The sequence below is a fragment of the Neovison vison genome, chromosome X (assembly GCF_020171115.1).
Source record: "Neovison vison isolate M4711 chromosome X, ASM_NN_V1, whole genome shotgun sequence".
NCBI classification, from domain to species: Eukaryota; Metazoa; Chordata; class Mammalia; order Carnivora; family Mustelidae; genus Neogale; species Neogale vison.
The window spans coordinates 19237279-19248457 of record NC_058105.1 but is presented as its reverse complement, the minus strand read 5'-3'; the positions used below and the strand labels follow the sequence as shown (position 1 = coordinate 19248457).

At 39.2% G+C, this 11179-nt stretch overlaps 1 pseudogene; it reads right to left on the bottom strand.

Moving 5' to 3' along the window:
- Nucleotides 1–9783: 9783 nt before the first annotated feature.
- On the bottom strand, nucleotides 9784–10905 carry LOC122897681 (annotated as a pseudogene).
- Between the last annotated feature and the right edge of the window lie 274 nt (nucleotides 10906–11179).

The following is an 11179-nucleotide window of genomic DNA, read 5'->3' as shown; positions in this document are numbered from 1 at the left end:
CCCCTTCTCCAGCCCCCCTCCCCCCAGCAACCCTCAGTTTGTTTTGTGAGATTAAGAGTCACTTATGGTTTGTCTCCCTCCCAATCCCATTTTGTTTCATTTATTCTTCTCCTACCCCCTTAAGCCCCCATGTTGCATTAAATATTAAGTCTGTCTAGATTCAAAACCCCTGCTCTCTCCACTATATTATTTCTATATGAGAAACAGAAGACAGAAATGAGGGGAAAGTGACGTCAGAGAAAAAAGATAAGAAAATGACTAGTGAAATTATCCTTTCTCTATTGAAGCAAAAAAAAAATCCCCATTTAGCCACTGGACATGGGAAATCATATATGACCTTTGAAGAAAGAATGATTCATTCTTTTTCCTGGTTTGAAGCTATGCTCTCCCTTTGGCTACTGCCTTGCTACTATCACCTCCAATCAGGTACAGAGGAGTAGCAACATCTTATCCAAGACCTTGCTTCTCCCTGCTTGGGATTTCCCACTCACATGAGCTGTATGGTTTGGAAAATGCCTTGCTTGTATTCCTGGAGCCTGAGACTAGAACATCACAGGCTTAATGTTGAAAGATATTTGTATTTGGTCTTTGTGTCTTGTGAATAAGGAAGTGGAGGTCATATCCTCCAGTTAAGAAGTATTTTAATTGCTCTACCCACAGGATCTTTTTAATAAAACTGAGTTGCAAAGTTTCCCAAAGTTTTCTCCTGTTAGTGGTCTTTGCTATTGCTTCTTATTTACTCCACTGGATAAATAAAGACCTACTGCCTGGCATTAAGTGTAAGTTTTACTAGTAGCGGCATTTTTTTTCATGAAATATCTTTTTGTGTAACATTGTATTATTGAGCTCCCACAACAATCCAGAAAGAAACTGTGATTGCCTCTGGGTTATGTAGGAGGAAACTGAGGCAATTTTGTTTTTGGATTGATCAGAAGATCAAGTTAAAAATAAGTATATATTGTTGGACAAACCAAAGAACTCTCAACACTCAAAAGAATACCTATTGCAGGTAGGTGGAAGGGAGGGTAGGTAGATGTAGGGTTTTCAATGCTGACAATTATCAAATAGAATGGAAATAGCCATTTATCCAAATGCTTTAGACTAATTATTCCCAGCATGTTCCATGTTATGACACATTATTTTTTTTCTAATTTTACTAATTCCCTAAAGCAATATGTGGGTTCATAAAAGTAATTAAAGTAGAATTAAATATTATGTTAATTAAACATTGCTTTAAATGAATTTTAAATGATGTGAATTGGTCTTACTCCTTGGGATAACTGTAAATTGTCTATCCTGATTTTATGACAACCCAGATTATTATTAGGAGTTGAAACTAGAGGGTTGAACCAAAATATGTATCAGATCCCTGGGTTTGTACCTTAGGACGTCTGTCCCAGATGACTTTTGGGAGTTATGGAAAGAAATTCCAGTGTGCTGGTAAAGTTCCTTCTAAGAATAACTGACACTCCTCAGGTTTACCTTTATTTTTAGCCCTTTCTTTGGACTTTCATACTCTTCTGTACTATTGCTGTAGTAGAGAAACTGGCTAGTCATCTTCTTTGGGATCGTCCCCATTTATCTCTCTGTGCTGCTTAGATTTCTCCATTCACTGTGAACATGGCCAGGGTCTTGTCCAACCTGTTCTCCAAGCACCAGGGGGACCATCAACTCCAGTGTCTTTACCAGTCTGTATATTCTACCTTCCGTTCTGCAACTTCCACTACGGACCACTTTTGTGATATTCCTCCTTTGGTGGAGCTGGTATGCTTTCCTCCTTCTCTGTGACTTGAAAGCCTTTAATTCCCTGCACTGCATCCATAAATATTCATCATCCTCATCATCCTCAGAAAGTTCTTGGCTCCAGGGCAAGCACAAGTCTTTCTTACTCTGGCCTCCCTCTTGATTGCTCTCAGCCTAGGTTACAGAACTAGGACTCTTTTCTGCTTTCCCACCTCTATCTGTGGGATGGACACTCACTGAGCTGGCACAGGATAGTTTTATTGCTCTACACCAAGATATTATGCACATTAAACTCCAAAATCTGAGGGAAAATGTCTGGTAAATTCTTTCAGAACATCAGCCCTTTCTTTTCTCTACCCGTTCAAATGGAAGTTTCATTTAAGGCCTTTGTGTTCACATGAGATTTGATCATAGGAGTTAATTTTTCCTGGTAACTTCATTTAGTCTGGCCTCCTATTTATGCACTTAACAAAATCCAGTCAGATTCCAAATAATGTATTTTATTTCTTTCTTTAAGCACATTGATAGAAGCTATATTGTTAGCTATATGCTCTTTCTATCAGTCCTTTCAAAGTTCTTACTGAAACTGAAAAATCCTAGAAGGGAACACAGACAATAACCTCTTTGACATCAGGCACAGCAACTTCTTTCTAGATATGTCTCCAGAGGGAAGGGAAATAAAAGCAAAAATAAACTATTAGGACTACATCAAAGCAAAAAGCTTCTGCACAGTGAAGGAAACAATCAACAAAACTAAAAGGCGACCTTCCAAATGGGAGAAGATATTAGCAAGTGACATATTAATAAAGGGTTAGTATCCAAAATATATAAAGAATTTATAAAACAACATACACTGGGTGTGGTGAAAAAATAATGAATACTCAGCATTATGCTGAGTGAAATAAGTCAAGCAGAGAGAGTCAATTATCATATGGTTTCACTTATTTGTGGAGCATAACAAATAGCATGGAGGACAAGGGGCGTTAGAGAGGAGTAGGGAATTTGGGTAAATTGGAAGGGGAGGTGAACCATGAGAGACTATGGACTCTGAAAAACAGTCTGAGGGGTTTGAAGTGGCGGGGGGGTGGGAGGTTGGGGTACCAGGTGGTGGGTATTATAGAGGGCACGGCTTGCATGGAGCACTGGGTGTGGTGAAAAAATAATGAATACTGTTTTTCTGAAAATAAATAAATTGGAAAAAAATAATGAATACTGTTTTTCTGAAAATAAATAAATTAAAAAATAAAAATAAAAAAAAGATAAACATTTTTTAGGCTTGCATGGAGCACTGGGTGTGGTGAAAAAATAATGAATAATGTTTTTCTGAAAATAAATAAATTGAAAAAAAAACAACAACAACATACAAAAAAGGAATAATTCAATTAAAAAATGGGAAGAAGACATGAACAGACATTTTTCCAAAGAAGACATCCAGATGGCAAACAGACATGTGAGAAGGTGTTCAATATTACTTATCCTCAGAGAAATGGAAATCAAAACTATGATGAGATATCACCTCACACCTGTCAGAATGGCAAAAAAAAAAAAAAGCCCACACACAAGAAATAACAGGTGTTGGCAAGGATTCAGAGAAAGAGAGAACCCTCTTGCACTGTTGGTGGGAATACAAACTGTTGCAGCCACTGTGGTAAAGAGGATGGAGGTTCCTCAAAAACTTAAAAGTAGAACTACCCTCCATGATCCTTCTAGGTATTTACCCAAAGAATACGAAAGTAACAGTTCAAGGGGATATATGTACCCCAGTGCTTATAGCAGCAGTATCTACAATAGCCAAATTATGGAAAGTGTCCATTGACTGATGAATAGATAATCAGGGATGGGTGAAATAGGTAATGGGGATTAAGGAGGGTACCTAATGATGAGCACTAGGGGATGTATGGAAGTGTTGAATCCTTATATTATATACCTGAAAAGAATATTACACTGTAAGTTAACTAACTGGAATTTAAATAAAAACTTTAAAAATAACAATTAATCATAAGAGTTCATCCATACACTAGAGTATATTTATGGAACCAGTAGACTTGAGGAAGAATGCTTTTTGACATGCATATGTTTTATAACATAGTTTTAAGTGAAAAGAATATGGTAGAAAATAGTATTACGTTATTATTTTACTACAAATACAATTATACACACATGTGCATAGACACATATGCATGTATTAAAAAGCAAAAGACCAAAAGCATGTACACCAAAGTGTTAGTAGTTATCTCTAGGTGCTGATATGTATTTCTCTAGCTTCTTCATATTTTCTAATTTCTCAATACTTAGCATGTAATTCTCTTATAATTAGGAAAAAAGTAATTTTAGATAACTGAATTAGTTATCAGGGTCAACCAGCATATGTGGAAAAGGTGGCAATTCTTAATGAAGACATATCAACACCTTTATTGTTGGTTTGAATTGAGGTTACATTTTTTTTAAGTAGGAACTTATCTCTAATGCTAAAACACAAGTCAGTGGGACTTTACTGAGTTTGAAATTCATTTTACGTATCATTTTTCAAGAAAATATCATAGAGTAAAACCCATTTCTATTTGACTTTTTTCTGTAAGTGCTTAAATATTTTCTTCTCTGAGGCCTATATTTTATGCTCCCCAAGAGAAGGGCTTTTATTTCCTTTGGCATGTCTCACCTCTCTCCCCATTCTCTTCTCTATGCTTCTATATTGCCTAGAATCAGTTTGTACACAACATGTGAACTCATAAAATATTTATTGATGGACTTGCTTATTTCTATTCTCCATTAATCCCAGCCTAGCCCTGTTCTGAGTATTGTACAAAATAGATTCAGCCTCTTCTGCTGTCACTGCTTAATGCTCTGAGTCTCTGAACTCTACTCGTGTAATGTGAGATGGGTCCCAGCTAGTTCCAGCTTCCAGGAATGCCCCTGACCAGGTCTCTGCAAGAATAGCTGGAGAAGCCCACTCACCAAGTGAAACTGACTGCAGCCCATCCTGAGTGTAGGCTGAGGATGGCGGGTGTAAAGATGTGCTGAGAGCTCCCTGGATAGCAAGGCTCAGCTTCTCTAGCAACTTTGAGTGGCAGATGCAGAAAGAGGTCAATGATTATCTTCTTATAACACCTGAGAAGTCAGAGTCACTTCCTTAACTTCTAGGTTCTCCTGCACTTACGATCCCTCATCCCCCCACTGGGAGAAGTCTTGCTCCCTTTAGAAGGACTGGCCTAGGTTCCACTGGCTTCAAATCTTGTTTTGACTCCAAGTCCCCATTGAACATCCATGACCCCAACAGATGGCCTTAGGGCAGCAGGACTGAGATGAAGACACCAGAAATTACCCTGGATAGTCTTTCTCATTTACCCAATAACCAGGAATGACTATTTATAAGACAACGAGGATATCCCCCTCTTGAAAGCTTGTGGGAGAAGCAGCAGAACTAGATGTGAGGTCCCCAATTCTGAATTTGATAGTTCTGAGACTGTGTGTTAAGACCTAACACTGATTTCAGTGGGTCCTGGGTCTGTGGAAGTAAAAACTGTAAATTCTGCCAGTGACAACTGACAGGGCTCTCTCAGTTTGTACAAATCTAGTGGAGTTCCCCTTAAACTGGAAAGGTCACTGGAGACTCAAATCTGATTACATGCTGTGCAACCTGGGTAAATACCATTTGGAACACAGCCCTGCAGAAGATCCAGGGAAAACAAAGCCCAATGCCTATATTGGATATCTGAAAAATGTGGGATCCTAGGAGCAAAAAATGATAATAAAAAAAAAACTTACTGGGGCACCTGGGTGGGTCAGTGGGTTAAAGCCTCTACCTTCAGCTCAGGTCATGATCCCACGGTCCTGGAATCGAGCCCCATGTTGGGCTCCCTACTTAGCGGAGAGCCGCTTCTCCCTCTCCCTCTGCCTGCCTCTCTGCCTACTTGCGCTCTCTCTCTCTGTCAAATAAATAAATAAAATCTTTAAAAATAAAAACTTACTGGATATATACTATATCTGAACACCATTCTGACCAATGCACAAGCCATTACCTCATATAAACCTCACAACAACCTTGGGAGTTAGATAATCTTATCCCCATTGTATAGGTGAAGAAACTGAGATATAGAAAACTTAAGTAACTTGTCTATGGTCAAAGAGTTCAGAAGTGAGAGAGGTGGGTCTCAGAGTATGGCAGTCTGATTCAGAGCTTGTACTCATGGACATGTGTTCAGTATGATGGTACAGGACAGTGCTCAGAATGACCTTGTTCTTGGGGGTTAATGTCACTGTATTAAATTTTTAATAATTTAATAATATGCCCAATGGTTGCTACAAACCTTCACTCTCAGTAGACTGAGCAAGAGCCTTGGGAGTACTGGGGTTAGATAGCATGCACTACAACATTTCAAGGCTGTTTGCCATAATAGTCATCCTGACCCCAGGGTAGTATTGCCATGGTGCATTTGACATATGACTCAGTAGAACTGATCCATTGTCCACCCTGACCCAGGTACCTAGCACATCCTGGTACAGAGAGGTTGCCCTACCCATGGTGGCCATTTGCCCACCATGGGTTGGAGCAGCTGGCCCATGGGAAGAGGAATATGCCTAGCTTGATTTATTCACTCTCGACCAAGGTACAATATATCTGTCCAGCAGTTTGTGGGAGGAGGAAACTGGCCAGGGGACCATGCACGTGTGCATTGAGTCACAGGATAGAATCACCAGGCACCTGTGTAGGGCTGCACTTGCCCTGCAAGTATCCCTGTGCCTAAGAGGGTGTGATATTACATAGCAAATTGAAAGCATCATAACAGATTGAGAGAGAGACTGCAATAGAAAGGGGAAAACTTTATATTTGAGTACCTTAAATGGCACTCCTTTTTGCTTTTTGAATACAGGACTTCATATTTACATTTTTGTCAGGGACCTACAAATTATTTGGCCAGTCCTAACTGCAAGGACTGTCTATTACTAAAGTATTTTAGTGTCCCCTGGGGTCCACCACCTGTCACATAGAAATTATGAAAGATGATGAAGTTGTAGCTCTCTCTACTCTTGCTGGAGCTGTTCAGAGGGTAGGAGGCATAGCTGCTTGCCAAGGAGATAGATCTTGAGTCAATGTGTGCTGTTCAGTCTAGTCTAATGAGGCCCATTTCATCCCACCCTCTCAGCTGTGTTAAGTGTCTCAAATCCTGAGAGGGGCCTAAGAAAATATGGTGAGAGATGATAATCTGGAGTATGAATCAGAAGACCTGAATTCTAAATCTGCCTCTGCCACTGACAAACTGAGTGATTTTCAGAATGTTGCTCTCCCTTGGACACTGTTTCCTCATATGTGAAAAGAGCAGTTTTGATTAACCTAGTGTTTTCAGACTGTTGTTGAGTTTCTAGAGAGGTGCTTCACAGAGGTAGAGGTGAGTGCTTGGCAATGAAGTTAGAGTTATAAGGAACTCACACTGATTTCAGCTAAGCCTGTCCTACTTTGATGTTTTATATATTTTTGTTCTGCATTTAATTCACTTAAAGAAATAATTTCAATGTTTAAAAAAATTAAAACCCCTTATTCTCAATGATCTTTGTGAGCCCTTCTACCTCTGATTTCTGATTCTGAAACTTTAACCTTGAATCCTACAAATGGGATGGTTTTTCTTCCAGGAAGCATCTGCCACGTCCTTGAGAAGAGACAGAAGGACAGAAATCCAGGGAGGACAAGTGTTTGGAGGGCAAGCACCTGGGTGTATAGAGTTGAACAGACAATAAAGAAGAGATTCAGGTTCTCTATTGTGGACTGAATGTCAAGCAAAAACCTCCAAAAAACAAGAGATTCAGCTAGAAGCCCATGCTCCAGGAGGTAAGATTTTCTACCTGTCTTCCATTACACAATAGGATATAACAATACTTGGTGTAAAAAAATGACCTGGATAAGTAAAAAGGTTAGTTGTGAATGAATTTCAGCTCTACTAATGTTTTTTGAACCTTTACTAGGTACCATACTCTATGCCTAAACCTTGGTTGGGAGATGAAAAATTAACCAAATATGGCTCTATCCTTCTGAAATTTTTCAGAAGGATAACTTTCTAAATTCTAAAAAATTCAGAGGATTTTATCATAAGGCCAAGTGTCATAATGTTACAATGGAGGTGCAAAGTGCAACGGGAAACCAGGGTATGAATCCCTACTTCCATCTGAAACATCAGGAAAAGTTTCGCAGAAAAGATAGGATTTAAGCTTGGACTTCAAAAAATGGATAGGACTTGGACAGACAAGATATGGAGAGCTTTGCATGCAAAATATAACAGTTTGGAATTTATCTTATCAGTGTGGAGAGTAGAAGGCTGACCTGGTTGGATTTACATTTAAACTACCGTAGTTGTTATGTAAAAAGTAGATTTAATAGGATCCAGGGTGGATTCAGAGAGAAAGGATAAAAGATTATTTTGCTAATCTAGGCAAGAAAGGAGTGTGTCATGATCTAGGACAGTGTCAGTGAAGAATAAACTACTTCAAAAGGAATTTGGGAGGAAGAATTGGCAGGATTTGGTAACTGATTGAATGTAGGGAGTTGAAGGGGGAGAAAGTGTCAAAGACTAACTTTAGTTAGTTTAGAAACTGGGCTGTGTTGTTCACTTACATAGGAAACAGGAGGAAAGGAAGAGCAGGATTAGAAGAGTTCAGTTTTTAAACATTAAGTTTGAAGCGCTTGAGGAACTTTTCAAGGGGAGGTTCCATCTGGCAGTTGGATATAAGGATCTGGGCTCTAAGAGGATTAGTTTTATTTGGTAGTAAACCACACTGCCTCACAACTGGGGCTTAGCAGTCTTTGGAAGATGGCTATTAAGTCTAGAACGTTTTGGGGAATAGAGGCAGAAACAAAGCTACTTTAGGGCTCAAATATTATGTCTGACCTAGGTATAAATAAATACTTCTTTCTGTTTTTTCTTGCAGCCAGAGCCAATTTGATTATTTTTCCCCTAACTAGTTGTTTGATCTTGCTCAGTTTCTCTTCTCTAAGCCTTGGCTTCCTCAACTATAAAAGTAAGGTAATAAGTTTTTATAGTCTTCAGGTATAGGATGATATGCTTTTATAGATAGCTTGTTGTTCAATATATTTACACAAGATAGTAATATCCACAAATTTCATGCACCTTTTCAAATTCTGAGGGCCAGCCATGGACTAATAAATTAATTGGGGCTTTACTCACACTTGTGTTGTCTGTTGGTCATACATTCAGGAATACCAATAGGCTTAGCTAGTTTATAATTTGCATACAATAGTCCATTTAGTATTTACACACACACACACACACACACACACACACACAAATCATTGGTATAATTCAGGCCTAGAGTTTCCACTAATCAATGGTCCATTGTCCCTTACAAAGAATCTTTCAAATCCTACTCTGATTAGCAAACTCAATCTGTTGTTTGGCTTAGCATTACTATCTTTTAAGATTTACCCTTATAAATCTCAATAATTACATATGTGAATTAATATAGAGCCTCACATTTTATGGCCTCACAGTGGTAGTGATGGTGCAGCATTTGGAAAACACACATTCAGCAGTCTTCTGAAAGTCATCCTTTCATGAGGATGAAAGATATGGACTGAACTTAATTCAGCCTAAGGGATACCAAGTAAATCCTCCATATAAATACATGAATAGTAAAGCAAAAGTATTTGCATCTCAGTTGCCATTTATGTTTACTTCTATAATTTATAGTCAAATTACACTATTTTCTAACCTTGTTATCATGGAATTATTTAAACTTATGACTGGGTTACACCAGTTCACAACTCAAATTGACATATTCATATCCACATACATATTTCCCTCTTTTAAAACATTTCTTATCAGACAGTTGCTTCAGAAAATACACATTGTTTTGGCCATATAACTTCTTACTGTGTTGCCGTTTATCTAAACAACTACTTCTAAACTCTTAGCCAGAGCAATTCAATTGTTCTTAACAAGGCTTCATTTGCAGGCAAGGAAAACACCCTGAATAGAACTGTAAGCAAGTCTTCATAGAACATGTTACATTCTTGAGACACGAAATGGAAGATTAGGGACTCTGCTTCAATATTTTCCATAAAGGAACTTTCACTTTCTGGTTTCTCAAACTTGAGAGTATTTAACGTGGGGATTAACATTGTATAAAACAGTGAAACCATTTGATTTCCTGCCTGGGATCCATGTTGAGAGGGCTGCAAGTTAAATACACATAGTTGTTCCATAACATAGGTCAACAGCAGTCATTTGGGAACCACATATAAAGAAAGGTTTTTCTTTGCCAGAAGCTGAAGGAATTCCCAGGATCGTCATGAGGACAGACACGTAGGAGACAAAGATCACCACAATGGAGGTGACCAGGGTGAATCCCCCACAGCCAATAACCAGTATCTGGGTGACCCAGGGGTCTGAGCAAGCCAGTACCAATAGTGGAGGAATGTCACAGAAGAAGTGGGGAAGGACACGTGGTTGACAGAATGATAGTTGTGTGATGGAAGTTGTCACAGAAACCATGTTAACTAATCCCCCAAAGTAGCATCCTGCTATCATGAGGAGACAACACACTCTAGACATGGTGATAGGGGAGAGCAGTGGGCGACAGGTGGCAGTATAGTGGTCATAAGCCATGGAAGCCAAAAGGTTGCATTCAGCAGAGGCAAAGATTATGAACAAGCCCATTTGAGTTATGCATCCAAGGAAAGAAACGGCCTACAATTCAGATAACAAATTTGCTAAAGTCTTTGGGATTGTAATGGAAGAGAAACAGACATCAAGAAGGGAAAGGGGGTGCCTGGGTGGCTCAGTGGTTTAAAGCCTCTGCCTTTGGCTTGGGTCACTATTCCAGAGTCTTGGGATCGAGCCCTGCATCAGGCTTTCTGCTCAGCGGGGAGCCTGCTTCCCCCTCTCTCTCTGCCTGCCTCTCTGCCTACTTGTGATCTCTGTCAAATAAATAAATAAAATCTATAAAAAAAAAAGAAGGGATAGGTTAGAGGGGGAAAAAGTGCATGGAAGTATGGAGGCAGGGACTGACTCTGATCAGGATTACCAGGCCTAGATTCCCCAACACAGTGACAATATAAATGATAAGGAAGACTCCAAATAGCAGGACTCCAAGCTGAAGGTTGTCTGCCATGCCAAGAAGGATGAAGTCAGTCACCATGAATGAATTCTCCATCCACACAAGCTGGATATTATTCTTGACCAGTTAAGAGCTCTTTAGACATGCTTTAGTTGAGGAAATAATGGGAAACTGGATGATATGGGTAAAACAGTCCCACTCAAAACATATCAATCCACAACAGCTGTGCAAAACCAAATATGAATTCCACAAAGATTTGTTCATTCCACAAAGACTTGTTGGTCAGGTCCATCTAAGCAAAGGGCCAGGTCACAAAATGGTTGGAGTTAGATGGTGCTAAGGCTGAGGGCATGGACTCTATCTCTCTCTA